General features: G+C 30.2%; 2 protein-coding genes and 1 non-coding gene across 3 annotated transcripts in view; all 3 read left to right on the forward strand.

The window, feature by feature from the left end:
- The window catches only part of LOC7459255 (disease resistance-like protein DSC1), an 80,743-nt gene that overhangs the window by 50,722 nt on the left and 15,454 nt on the right, over nt 1-14,567 (forward strand). The gene's annotated exons all lie outside the window — the stretch shown is intronic.
- The window catches only part of LOC18108430 (disease resistance-like protein DSC1), a 56,760-nt gene that overhangs the window by 6,299 nt on the left and 35,894 nt on the right, over nt 1-14,567 (forward strand). The window lies entirely within an intron of this gene.
- Nucleotides 7,097-7,177, forward strand: LOC112325389 (small nucleolar RNA Z122). Its single transcript, XR_002979444.1, has one exon. It is a non-coding gene; the product is annotated as a small nucleolar RNA Z122 (small nucleolar RNA).

Genomic DNA, 14,567 nt, shown 5'->3' on the forward strand with positions numbered 1-14,567 from the left:
GAAATTAATAAAATAAAATTATGTTATTTATAGATTTAAAATTATAAAGATTAAATAATTATATTTTAATATGAAAACAACCTTTTATTTTCTTGCAAGCATTTTTTAGTAATCTCAAGATTCCAAAGACGGATGCCTGTACCTCCACCGTCGGATTCTCCTTTTCTTTTGGGTTCTGCTAATCAAAGGGCAAATTGATGGTTCCTTTCCATCATTTTTTCTCTCTTTGGCTTCGAGTTTTTTATCCATGGTTGAATGACTTAATCACAATCTAAATCATGAAATAAAAAAATAATTTTGATTATAAAATTGTAATACATATCCATAACAATTTAATCTAAACTTGATGAATATCAATCTAACCCGACTCAGTCCAAATAAATAAACTTTTTTTAATATTATTTTGTATAATAAATAATGAATAAAATATAAATATTATCAAAACTGACTCAAAACCCAACCCAAACCTAACTCAAGATACACACACTTATTATTTAATACATTTATAAATACTTTAAATATTTTATTTTTTGTTAAATATTAAATAATAGTCAAATAATAAATACCTATATGAATATCTAAAACTTAATATATAAGATATAAATATCTAAATTTTTTATCCGATAAGTAATGTATATGCTCATCCATACACATCCCTGCCATCAAGAGAAAAAAATTCTAATTGTTGTGGATTTTTTTATAATACAGAAAATATATAATTTGTGTATGCTCATTAAATTTGTTTCACATTGTAATAATATTCTCCATGCTCACTAGGTCAATTAGGACGATAATGTTTTAATATTTTTTAGATGTTAACTTGGTTTAGTTTGAACTAGATTTGATTAAATTATTAAAAATTTGGTAATAAATTTTGCCAGGTCACTATCTTATTTAACTTGAATAAAAACTCTACTCGAGTCAAGCTTAATATATCATTATATCACTATACTTATAATATATCTTTACGTTTTCAAATATGTTTATTATGTATTTCCATGTTATTTTTTTTTAATATACTAGTTTAACAAGTTTTATCAATCAACTTGATAAAATTTCATTTCATATTGAAAACGCTCTTACACTACACAAGAGCATGATTTTATTTCTTTGAAAAAACTGAAATTTTTATTTCTAAATTCTTTTATTCTTAAGTAATTTTGAAATTTTAATTTTTAAAAAACATATAATCAATTTTAAGCAAATATTTTATGATAAAATGCTTTATCAAAAATAAATATTTTTCATTTAAACATATAAAAATTTCAAACAAACAATAAAGGTTGCTAGTGTAGTCAAAATTATTTTTCGAAATATTTTTTGTTTATAAATATATTGAAATAATTTAATTTTTTCAACAAATATTTCTAAGTTTAAACATATAAATATTTTAAGCAAACAGTCTAGGGTCTTTTTGCAAGCATGGTAAAAATTTTTTTTTAAAATATTTTTTGTTTAGAAATGTATTGAAATAATATATATTATTTTTGATATCAGCATATCACAATTTAAAAATAAAAAAATAATTTAAAAAAAATAAAAACACTTAATTTTTTTTAAAATTTTAAAATACAGGTTTTTTTTAGCTCATCTTTTAATGGTTACATCTCATTTTTTTTATTCAGATTTGCATTATTTTTATGGGTATTTGATATTCTCATAGTGACTACATTCACAATCACACATGTGAGTTTTTAATAGTTGCTCTTGAGATTTAAAAGAAACTTGGATATATGACCTTTCATCATCGTTATTTTGATTATTAATTATTATTTCAAGTTAATCTTTGATGCTTTAAATTAAGAAAATTAATTAATAATATAATTTTATAATTATATTATTAAATTTGGATCTAGATTATGTTAAATTAAATAATTTGTTGAGATATTAATAGTGTGAAAGTTTTAGTTAAGAGAGAGACCAATGACATTTGACATTTTTTTTTCAGATTTTAAAAAATATTTTTGAGTACATATATATTTTAACAAATGATAATATTGTTTTTGAATGATCTGAAAATAATAAGATATATTAAAAAAAATTAAATTTTATACAAAATGGCTGATTTCCAATGGGTATGGAACTAGCTAAGGGTTGGAAAATAAATAAGAACAATAAAGTTCCCTTACTTTGCACTTTTAAGATTTTCGAAAGAATGCAAGTTTCTTTATTTTTAGCTGCCTTGGAAATGATTACTGTTCCACATTAAATTACTGTTCCACATTAAACAAGTTACTTCACCTAACTAAACAAGTTACTGTTCCACATTAAATTTCAAAACACTAATTAGACAAAGGGGCTAAATGTTTATGGAATCTGCCATTGTTCTTTACTAATAAAAGTTTTTTAAGAATCAACACTTGGCAATTATTGAATTACTAGCTTAGTACATTGTTTAGTTAGGTGAAGTAACTCGATCCTTTTTGAGGTAACACATCAATTATATCAATTATATCAGAATTAAGTATTTCTAGCATTATTCAGTACGCAAACCAAATTATACTTGCTCATCATGAAATGGTCATATAGTATAGTCGCTTAAAAGGGGCAGTCCTTTGACATGTTCTTTAGCAATTTAATTAGTTTATGTTTTCTAGCATGAAATGGTCATATAGGATAATAACTTTAAAAAGCATAAATTTATTTCACTTAAAGGTTATAATATCTCAGTTTGAGCTTTTAAAACTGATTCCCATGTTAATTTGAATCCACAGAAGGACTATTACTGTGATGGAACTTAATCGCCCAGTCTTGTGTCACCGCACTTCTTGTGGGTTTACTTGTGCAAAATTATAACTTTTAAATTGTATATGTTCCTGGGACTTCTAAATGAGCCTTAAAAATGCTATGAACTGGTGAATTTCAAGAAACATTATAAATTTAAGAAATTTGAGTTAGTTGCTACAAGCGTGATGATCACAAAAATTCCAAATGTACTCTAAACAAAAAAATAAAAAATAAAAAGATACTGCATTATCTTCATTATTCTATTTACTTTTTTTTTGGAAACTTTTGTTTTACTAACGCTTGTTCCTTGTATTTGGTAGGCCTGAGTCCAAACTTGTAAGTGAAATTGTGCAATTCATTTTGAAAAAATTGAAACCACACATCATTAGGTGACTCTAAGGGCCTAGTTGGGATAGATTCACGCATTGAACGACTCAAAACACTTTGATGCATTAGATCATCTGAAGCTCGCATAATCGGAATATGGGGCATGGGTGGTATAGGTAAGACAACCATTGCTGAAGCTGTTTTCAACAGTATTTCAAGTCAATATGAAAGCTGCTGTTTTATTACCAATGTAAGAGAGAAATCGGAAGAATGTGGTGGGTTGGTTCGCTTGCGAGAGGAATTCCTTTCTAGAGTATTAGAGCAGGAAAATCTACGTATTGACACTCCACGCATGGGATCCACTTTAATCAAGGAAAGGATCCGGCACAAAGGATTCTAAACACTTCTTCTTTTACTTCTCCATCCTTTTATACCAAATCTCTATAATTTCCATATCACAGCTTTTTTAGACTCTTCTCATTATCTATCTCTGTTAACTTAAGCATCAAGAATCCTTAACTCGAAAACCCTAATAAGGACTTTGTTTTACTAGTCTACTACATATTAATCATCATCTAACAAGAAAACTAATCTATCTTGGCTGTGAAACGTAAGCTTATACCTTTTGTAAGGGTTTCATAACCTGATTAGAAAGCTATTTTAGTAGTTCTTAGGTTTTAATTATCTCTTATTTTAGTAGAGTGTGCCATAACTTTAACATCCTTGTTGTTGTCATCACTGTCATGCACATTCGTAAAAACCTTTAACTTTCTCCAAAACCAACCTTAGGATCGGTTATTTTTTGAAGGGAGAAAATGGGACACGAGAAAAAGAGTGGTATGTTATTTTTCATATATTATATGTAAGGGAAATTTTGTCTTTTAATTATTTTTGAAGTTTTTGTTTAACCTATGATGTAAAATATAATTTCTCAAAGTACACTGAGAAAGTAAAATCACCAACAAACCTTAAGAATTTTTATTTTTTTTGTAACTATCCCTAAATCTATATCTTGAAGTATATATCAGTTTAGATTGCAACTAAATTGCTGGCCAAAGTTGCGCCCTAGATCAGACCAAATTTTTTCTAAGATAAAAACCAAATGCTTAGATGATGTTAGTGTTTTTTTTTTTTAAAAAAAAACTAGAAAAATACGAGATACAAGTTATTTACTCGGTTGGATTAATTTAATAATATAATTTAAAAAAAGCAATAACAATAAAAAAAATGAACTAAAATCTTTTGACAATGACTAACTTCAAAAAATAAAGGATTAACAATATCATGGGAAAATATCCTCCTAATAATCTTAGAAGGTCTTAATGATCTTATTTAATAACAAAGAAAAAATTAAATGAGAACGAAATAACATCGTACAAAGAAAAATAAAGAAATAATAAAACCTCAATTCCTAACAAATAAAATGTTGAAGGATGAAATTGAAAAGGATTAATATTAATTTCAAAAAAGAAAAAAAACTAACCCAAGTAAGTCAGCTAGCTAAATTTGTGACATGGTCATGAAACTAAGATAACCCTAAAAAAAATAAATTGAATAAAACTACAGAACTCAATTCTTAAACCAACACAATGTCAAAGAGTGAAAGTTTAAAAAACAAAAAAGAAGACTTGAGTCAACCCAAGACATGCGATCAAGATAATCTATAAAAAGAAAAGTAAAAAAGATTATGAATCCAAATCCCCAACAAACTCAATATTTAATGATGAAGTTGGAAAAAATCATTTGTAAGAAAAAATAAAAATAAAAGATCAAAATCAATTTAAGCTAACCTTCCAAACTTATAACCTATGTCTTGAGGTTGTTCTATAGAAGACAAACTCGAAAAAATTATGATCCAAAATTTTCAATAAATAAAATGTTGAGAAATGAAATTAATAAATAAAATGTTGAGAAACAAATTTACATAAAAATAAAATGAAATCAAATGTTGAGCAATGAAAATGAAAGAAAAAATCAATTAACAAAAATAATTCAAAACAAAACAAATAGCAATTAAAAGAATGAGAACCAAATTTGATATAAAAATTAATTAAAACCAAACACTAAGGGATTAAATTGAAAGAAAAAATTAAATAAAAAAAGGATTCAAAGCAAACCAAATAAAAATAAAAATATTAAAAATTAAATTTGTTTTAATCTTTAAACACTTAATAGTTTTATATTAGCTGAATTTTGTTTTAATTGTCAAAATTGAGTATCAACTAAACCCTATAAATTTTCCTTAATATTATAAAATTCCTATGTCAAGATATGCATCCAAAACAAATTATCAAGTCAAATTTTAAATAAAATCAATATAGAGAGATTAAATTAAAACAAAAAGTTGAGGGACCGTAATAATTAAAAAAAAAAAAAAGAAAAACCAATCAATCCATAATTTTGAAAAAAAAAAAACTACATGTTTCTTTAATCTTCAAATTTGGTTCTTGAAAACATGCAGTGCAGGGCACCCTTCCTACATTGCCTCTCGAACACCTTACCTGCAACCAAGGATCCTATTAGGAAGACGAATTGCGAAATAAAGAACAAGACGGTCACTCAAGTCCTAATTCATTGGGATGGTCTCTCTCCTGCTGATGCAACTTGGGAATTCACTGATGAATTGAAGCTGCAGTTTCCACAATTCAACCTTGAGGACCGTTTCATTTATGTCCAGCTGAAGAAGATGAAGAAGAAGAAATTATTCCTTCAAATTCAAATTGACATAGCCCTTGCAGCCTCCAACGCACCGTTTCAATTAGCTAAACAGGGTCCTTTTCTCTCCGTTGATTTACGCACCGTTTTGTTGAATTTACACCATCTCCTGAAAGTTCTTGGGAACAATACTAGAAAGGGGTTTCAATGGCTGGGCACTAAGAGTCACTACTCTTTCTCCATTTCCTACCAGCTAACTTGCCCACTTCCACTACTGGATACTATCCAGATAGCTTCAAATCAAGTGTTGCACCAGCCATCCATATTATGGGATTTCTCTCTGTTTTGATTTTTTGATTGAAAGATATGGAATCTAGGGTCCCGTTTGTTTGCTGAAAAGTAGTTTTTTTTTTTAAAGTGAATTCCGGAAAAGTAAATTATTTTATGATGTTTGATAGTGTAATGAAAAATAAGTTGGAAAACACTTTCCAGTGTTTGGTTATATCATGGAAAATGAGCTGGAAAATAACTTCTTAATGTTTTATTTTTCTCAAGTTTATTAAAATAATGAGGAACAAATCTTATAAATTAAAAAGTTGAATGAGAATGAAATTGAAAAAAAATATAATTTCATAAATTATCTCATATAAAATAAATAATAATCAAAATATAGAGATCAAATCTAAAAAATAAAAAAAAATAAAAGATGAAGAAATTAAAATAATAATAATTAACATTTCATAAATTATTTCAAATAAAATAAGTAACAATAAAAGAATGAGGACCAAATTTGATAGATAAAAAAATTCAATAAAAAAATGATAAGGAAAAAATAAATAACAATTATAAAAATGAAGACCAAAATTAATATAAAAATTAAATTTTAAGAGATAAAATTAAAAAATAAATATTCAAAACAAAATATATATAACAATCAAAAGTTTGAGGATCAAATTTGATATAATTAGCAAATAATATGACATTTCTAAATTTTTCACAACTTCCAGAAAGTGTTTTCCACCCAAATTTTTCAGGAAAATACTTTCCTGGAAACTAAGTTAAATTTTTCTTTGACTGTAAAGTGTTTTTTATTGATCAACTTTTCTAATAACAAATAAATACAAAAAAATTTAGAAAATAATTTTTTCAAAATCACTTTTCAGGAAACAAACACAACCCCCTAAAGATTTTGGCTTTTCTTTCGAAGAAGGGATGGGACTTGGAATTGGCATTGGGAATTGTGTGCTTGTAATGCACTCTCCGAGAGACTTCTTTGAATCCTCTTCTGCCATTTTCAGATTTTTTTAGCTTATCTCCATGAATTCCTTTCTTCTTCTTTATATATATATATATATATATATCAGTGATTTGTTGTTTCGTGGGAGAATTTGGGAAATGATGCCCAGATTCAAACGAGGCGCCAGCTGTATATGCTGATTAATCAATTGCACGGCAGTCTGATCCAAAAAAAACTCTGCCATGACAGGGTACCGTTGCCATTGACAAGCCCATTGGCCAATGTATTTGGAATTGACCCCAAAGTCTTCTCACATTCACCTATTTCTTGATCAAACCATCTTTCACTTAGATAACGATGAGCTCAGATTGTCTGTAAGAATTTAGTTGAAGGAGTAAGAGAAGGCAATAGACAAGAAAAATCGTCTCTTATCATCAACTGTTCTTATGATCTGTTGGTAAGTCTTTCTGGTTCACGCTGTATTCTATATTTAAGATTATATATACGAGTTCGATAAGTTTGTTTCATGAACGTCTTAATTCTTCCATCTGTAATTCTTTTTGCTCAGCTAGTGACTGTTCTTGCAATGAAAGTAATAGCAAGCTAGCATTGGTAGCAAGTGACGAGTGATCAAATTAAGATAGATCATATCAAACGAAGCTAGTACATATCCATCGTTAAGAGTTTGAGGAATTTTCTGATAAATACATGTTGTGTGGGTTCTTGTACTCTTAGACTTCAATTTCTCATAATGAATGTTCACCTGTTGAAGTGGGTGCTCTTTATGTCTTTAGGAGAAAAAGGAGAGCAGTTATTGATTTCGATTCTTAGTGATTAAGGAAGACACGATCTTGTAACTGTCTGATATGGCATCTTCATCTGCTGTTTCTCATGTATGTAAGTATGATGTGTTCCTAAGTTTTAGAGGCAAGGATACGCGCAATAATTTTACCAGCCATCTCTATGATGCCTTATGTCGTAAACAAATCAAGACTTTCATAGATAATGATCTTGAAAGGGGTGAAGAAATTGCGCTAATAGTGAGTTACTGGGTTTCATGCTGTGCACTGTTGTTGCATTTGAACCCTCTTATGATGACTCTGGTGGATTCCAAGTTAAATGTACTTACCATTTCAAGAATGACCATGCCGATCCCTGCGTTCTCCATTGCTACTTTGCCAGTTGCTATGGCTCATTGCACAAACGATCTATCCATTCAGATCACCTATTTCTTGGATATGATCGAATGCTACAAAAGATTTTTGGTATGGTAAATTCAGTGAAGTCTCAGTTGAATTCTCCGTGGAAGATATGGACAACAACCCCTTGCATTATTGTCATGTGAGAAAGTGTGGGGTCCGCCAACTATACACCCAAGCAGAGAACTATTGCGATTTTATCTTGCCATACTTTCAGGTATTTGCAGCAACTCCAACGGAATTTAGACGGCTTGTATTGCAATTCACTAATGCTGGTGGGCGGAAAAACCTAGAGATGCCGCGATAACAAGCGTGACAAGGCGAAACCCGGTGGAAGTGGCTTCAAGAATGGTGCAGAATCTACCACAAATGACTTTAAGGTTTACAGTCGGATACCTAATAGGTTCAAAGAAATCAAATAAAATTGTTTCATTTGGCCAAAAGAATTATATGGAAAGTATTCCAACAAAAGCTTTCTGTAGTTAGAGTCACTCAGTTTCTTTCTACAGTGATGATGAAATTCTTTGGCTTTTATCTTGACTTTCTGGCAATCTCTATCACCTGGAGTTTAGTTGTTAATAATTCATTTGTTGTCTTTCTGTCTATACTTTCTTCCTTATAACTGATCGTTTCTCTATTTTATTTACAACTTGTCATCAGAACTCATGAGTCTATATTGTTTAAGATTGTCTTAAATTCTCTTAGAAACTAGTTTAGATTCTTATAATAATATTGCAATGTTTCCTGTAGAGCATATTTAGCACCAAAAAAAAAAAAAAAGCATTGCTGGTGGGCTAAAGTATCAATACAATTTTTTTGGCTCATAATACAATATTATATTTATTTTCTTTCAGGAGGACAACTTAGTCTTGAGCAAATATCTATCAATTATGCCCTATAGCATCCCAATCAAGCTATATAGTGTTTACAAGATTTTCACATAAAAAATAAATATTTATGTGTCAAACAAATAAGAGCAGATATTGTGTATTATTATATAGAAAAAATAAGCTGAAATTAATTATAAATAGTATAATCGACCAAGAAGTTCATGATTGACTATAGATAAGGAAGATAAGACAATGATCAATTAGATGGAAATGATTGACCACAATAAATTTAGATAGTTTGTACAACAATTTCTGTCAGTATTTGTACTATCATTTCATTGGTAATTAATTTACCGATGAGATCACAGATGAAAATGTTCCGTCAGTGAATCTTTTGTCGGTAATTTTTTATCTGTCGATAAGTCCGTTGGTAATAAAAATACATTATTACCGATAGATTTACTGATGGAAAACGTGCATTGAAAAAAAAATTTACCCGCTTCATTTCGTCGGTATTTCCCTCGGGGAGCTTGTCATATAACCAACAAAAATACTGTATGCAATTTCATTAGTGATTATTTAAAAATATTTTTTTAAAAAATCTATTTAACAAAACTAGAAAAATAATTAAATAATTAAAATCTATTTAAAAATCCTATAAATTAAAACAACTAAAAATTAATCTCACATGAAAAAAAAATCCTATAACAACATTCATACAATTATTAAGAACAAATTTTTTTTTAAAAAAATATATAATGAAAAAAACACAAAAAAAAGAAAAAAAAATCTTATCTTAATGTAGTTGCGAGTGGAGCTGAGAGAGAAAAAAATTCATAAAGCATGTTAATAAAAAAAACCAAGAAAAGAAAAGAAGAGAAGAGGAGAAGACATACTTGAGCGTGGAGGAGAAGAGAAGGAGTTGAGGAGAGAAGAGAAGAGAAAAGATGAGAAAGAAAGGAATATTGATGTTCGTCTGTTGTGAAATGAGAGATTTTAGTCTTTTTATTAGGGCATTTTACCAAAGGTTTTACCACCACATAATTAAATATAAATATTTTTAACCATTCTATAGGTGAATCTGTCTGTAATATTTAATTTAAATTTTCAATTTAATAAAAAATTTTCAGAAACCACCAAATATCACTTATGATTTTTCAATCCGTTGGTGATTTCATTTGTAATATTTAATCTAAATATTCAATTTAATAAAAAAAACTTTTCAAAAAACCCCCCAAAGAACACCGATGATGTTTCAATCTATCGGTGATTTTTTCTGTAAAGAACAATAATTAACAGTGCAATTGAGAAGTGAACAGTTCTGTTGGTAATTGACATGATAAACAGTGTCAAGGATATGTGAACAATTTACCAACGAGTTTATCGACGAATTTTACCGATACTCGGTATATACCGAGAGAATATTTCTGTCGGCAAAATTCACTGCAATTTACCGATAGAAACATTCCGTTAGTATGGCAAAATTCACTGCAATTTACCGATAGAAACATTCCGTTAGTATCTCTATTTATATTTATCAATTTTTCTGGTAATGATGTATTTATCAAAGAATGAGCAATGTTTTAGTTAAAGTATAGTTTGTATTAGGATTTAACATTTAAACTCCTTATCTAATATGTCTTTATAAGATTTGGTTGAAGATATTGTATAGATCTCTAAAATCTTGTAACAGTACAAATAGGGCAATAAAACTACTATGAATAATTGTCATCGTAATTTCAATTCAAGTAAATTATCTTTCTCTTTCTCTTTTATTATTTTTGTTTTCTTCTTTCTTTATTGCTTTTATAGTGCCTTTTTATGTATTTTCTTGCAATTAGGTTCTTTTCTTCTAGACTTGTTTTCTTTCATAAATGGTGGTGGGACAAAACAAATAATCTTTTTAAGTTCCAAGATCGGTATCCTTACAATCTGTTTGATTTTATGAGACTTGTTGTAACCCATTTTTGAGTCCCCGCACAAAAAATAATAAAATACAAAAAAAATCAAAAAAATATTATCAAAAAAATAATAGCAGTGAGAAGAGGATGTCAGAGCGCTCAGAAAAAGGTCAAAAATGTTGAGGAGGTTTAAAAATACAAAGATTAAAATTTGACAGTATTTTATTGACTAATGATAGCCCTGTTGATGAAGAAAATTCAATTTGAGGAAGAAAAATCCAAAATCAGATGTTTATGGGCTCAATTAAATGTTATTGAAGGTTTAATTGAATTTATGGAGAGTTTGATTGCAAGAAAATTGATTTTTGGAGTTATTTTGGGCTTTAATTGGAAGAAATTAAAGTTCTGGGGTCAAATTATAATTTTTGAGAGTTAATTTGGTCAAATTAGGGGCTTAATTGCATAAATATTGAAGTTTGATGGCCAATTAGGGACTTAATTGAAGAAATCCAAAACCAAGGACCAAAATGGAAAAAGCGCATAAATAGAGGGGCTGGAATTAAAACCGGTCAGGGGCCCAATTGAAGAAATTAGAAGTTTATTGATCAATTGAGGGTCAAATTACATAATTTCAAAACCAAGGACCAAAGTGAAAAAGGCAGCCAACTTCAGGGCTGCCGTTGGATTTTTGGCAGGGATGCAATTGAATTGATTTTTACAATTAAAATTACAATTGAGGACGCAATTGAACAAATCACAAATTGAGGACCAATGTGAACTCTGACACATTTTGCCGCCTTTTCATTTAAATGAAACGACGTGTTTTGTCTAAAATGGCGCCGTTTCATACACTGTTCATTAAAAAAAAGGGGCCGAAACGGCGCCGTTTTGAAGGCACTGTGGGTCTTCTTCTTCCCCTGGACGCGCGAAACAAGGGAAGAAGAAGATCTTTTCTCCCCTGTTTCTCACCGCCTTCCCTTCCCCCGATGACCCAACAAGACGCCGACCAGGGACCCTCCACCTGCACAGCTTTCCACGTGTCAGAGTTAGGGGAGGAGAGGTGTCCCTAGGGTGGTAGAGGGGCGGCTGAACAGTGGCCGCCCCGTCCACCCTACACCTCTGCGCCATTGACTGGGCAGGGGTGTAGGTCTCCTTTTCTCCCCTATAAATACAGGGGAGACAGGAGACACGAAAAAAAAAGGGGAAAAAAAGAACGAAAAAACCGAGAGAGAGAAAGAAAAGAAAAAAACAGAGGAAGAAGAGAAGGAAAACAAAGAAAAAAAGGAAAGAAAAAAAAATGAGAGAAAAGAACAGAGGAGAAGAGAAGACGAGGGGAGAAGGGAGAGGACCGAAAGAAAAAAAAGAAAAGAAGAAGCGGGAGAATGGTCTGAAGACCGAAAGAAAAAAAGAAGAGAAAAAAAAAGAGGAGGGAGAGGAAGAAGAAGGAGCAACTCCGCCGGCCACCGCAGTCCCTCCACCGCGACAACAGCACCACCGCCGCCAGCAGCACCGCACCGCACCGCTGCCGCCCCAGGTAACCTCCTGCTGCCCCGTTTTGTTTCCTCTTGCTCAACCCCTGCCTGCATTTGCATGCAGAACGTGAATAATTCACGTTTTGCAGCAAATGGTGAAGGGGCTGGTTACTGTGTTGGTGCACAGTAACCAACCCATTTGGTTTTGGGCCGGGTGAGGCCCAGCCCACTGATCTGGGCCGAGTCCGGCCCATTTCAAAAAAAAATTTAAAAGAACAAATATTTTTCAATATTTGTGATTTCCCGCGTGTATTGTTTTACGCTATTTTGTTTAATCTCGGTCTGTTTTCTGTCATTTTGAAAAAATACGAATCCGGTATTAAAATACCTGGTTTTCATCAAAACTTCCAAAAATACAAAAAAAATAAAAAAAATGTTTTTGTGCATACGGCCAAGTGTCTCAAAGCTAAAAAATCATATTGTGTTTGTCATACACCAGCAAAAAAATGTTTTAGCATGCATTTTGGCTTTAATAACCAGTTTATTAAAGTCAAGAGAATATTGGCCAAATTTTCAAAAACAACAACAATTTTATTTTGTTTATCTTTTAGTATCCAGGGTACGACATTACACGTAAGACGTATTCTGGATTTATATTCTATTTTTTTCGGACGTAGAACAGTTAGGTTTTACTCCATTAAGATAAGAACCTCCTTATTAAGGAGGGCTTTTCTTGAACCTTAAATAGACCAACAATTAGAAAACACAATAAGACCATAGTTTTTATCAGACATTAAAATAATGCAGCCTACCTTAGGTAGAGCGTAGTTGGGGTGCTAATACCTTCCCTTTACGCAACCAGTCTCCGTACCTGATCTCTGAGACCAGTTAGGGTTTCTAGTGACCAGAATACTAGGTGGCGACTTCCATTCAAATTTTCCACTGATAAGAGACAAGAATTCCTTGTCTCTCCACCTTTGATAGAGAGACCACATATATCATTTTTCCCTGAGAATGGTGGACAATCGCCGCGACGCCGCACATGTGCGACAAGACTATTACCTATCTCCATTCAAGATTAAATTCTTAATTTATAAGAAGAAATTAAAAATAGTAATAGAATTATAACAAGCTATTAATTACCTTAAATATTAACGAGAAATAATATGACATTCCTATTATTTCAAAACAAAGAAGACCCTCATTTCCTTTGTATCAAAGTTAAGTTTGTGTTTTGTTATTCATTCTTGATGTTTATGGTAAATGAACTTACAACAAGCCATTAACATTAGTGAAGAGTAACACATCGAAGCACTTATATAAACTCTTTTTTCCTCAAAAAAACACTTTTTGATGGTTTTTATAGTTGCTTTCATCTTCTCATGATTGATTTGGGCTGAGAGCACCATCAGGAATCTGCTGGATAATGCAATCTTTTTTGGAATTGTATTTTTATTGTATTCATTGAATATGAATGATATAATTTATAGGATACAAACCTATATCAAACCAAGAAACTAAATATACAAGGAAATCTGGAAACTAATTACAAGAATTAATTTTTGTAATTCAAGAAACAAATATAAAATCTTATACCTATTCAATTCCTGATTCAACGAGATAAAATCTCACCACAAGAATCTGCTGGATAATGCAATCTTTCTTGGAGTCAAATTTAAGGGTAATTTCCTTTTTAATTTCCAGGGCAATTTCTACATAAATCATCACTCTAAAGGTTTTTTTTTTTTGGCAAGAATGGAGTTAAGACAACAAGGGTATAGAAGAATGGGAGAACTTCATCAAATTTCATTTTTCTCCCTGCTAAACCATCGGTATGTTGCTACAAGCTTATTATTATTTTTTTTTTTTCGTAATGACTGGGATTGAACATTTAAATATGACAATTATTAAATTTGTAAAAGACAATATTGCCTTTGGGTTGAGTCCAAAAGGCAACAAAATTGTTTAGTCCAAAAGACAATAATTTTCAATAAAATAATACAAGAAAGTCAATTATAATTTTCTCCTTTTCTTTTTAATTATATTAAATAGAACAACAAACCTTGATTAAATTTGATCCAATTTTGAAATAGTCCTTAAGAGAGTTATTTAGTGTGTAGTTTTTATGGTCATGGTTTAAAAAAAAATTAAAAAAATATTGATTTAAAAAAATATGTGATTGGTTATAATTATTATAAAATAGATTTTCACATGTAAAT

The sequence above is a fragment of the Populus trichocarpa genome, chromosome 19 (genome assembly GCF_000002775.5).
Source record: "Populus trichocarpa isolate Nisqually-1 chromosome 19, P.trichocarpa_v4.1, whole genome shotgun sequence".
NCBI lineage: Eukaryota > Viridiplantae > Streptophyta > Magnoliopsida > Malpighiales > Salicaceae > Populus > Populus trichocarpa.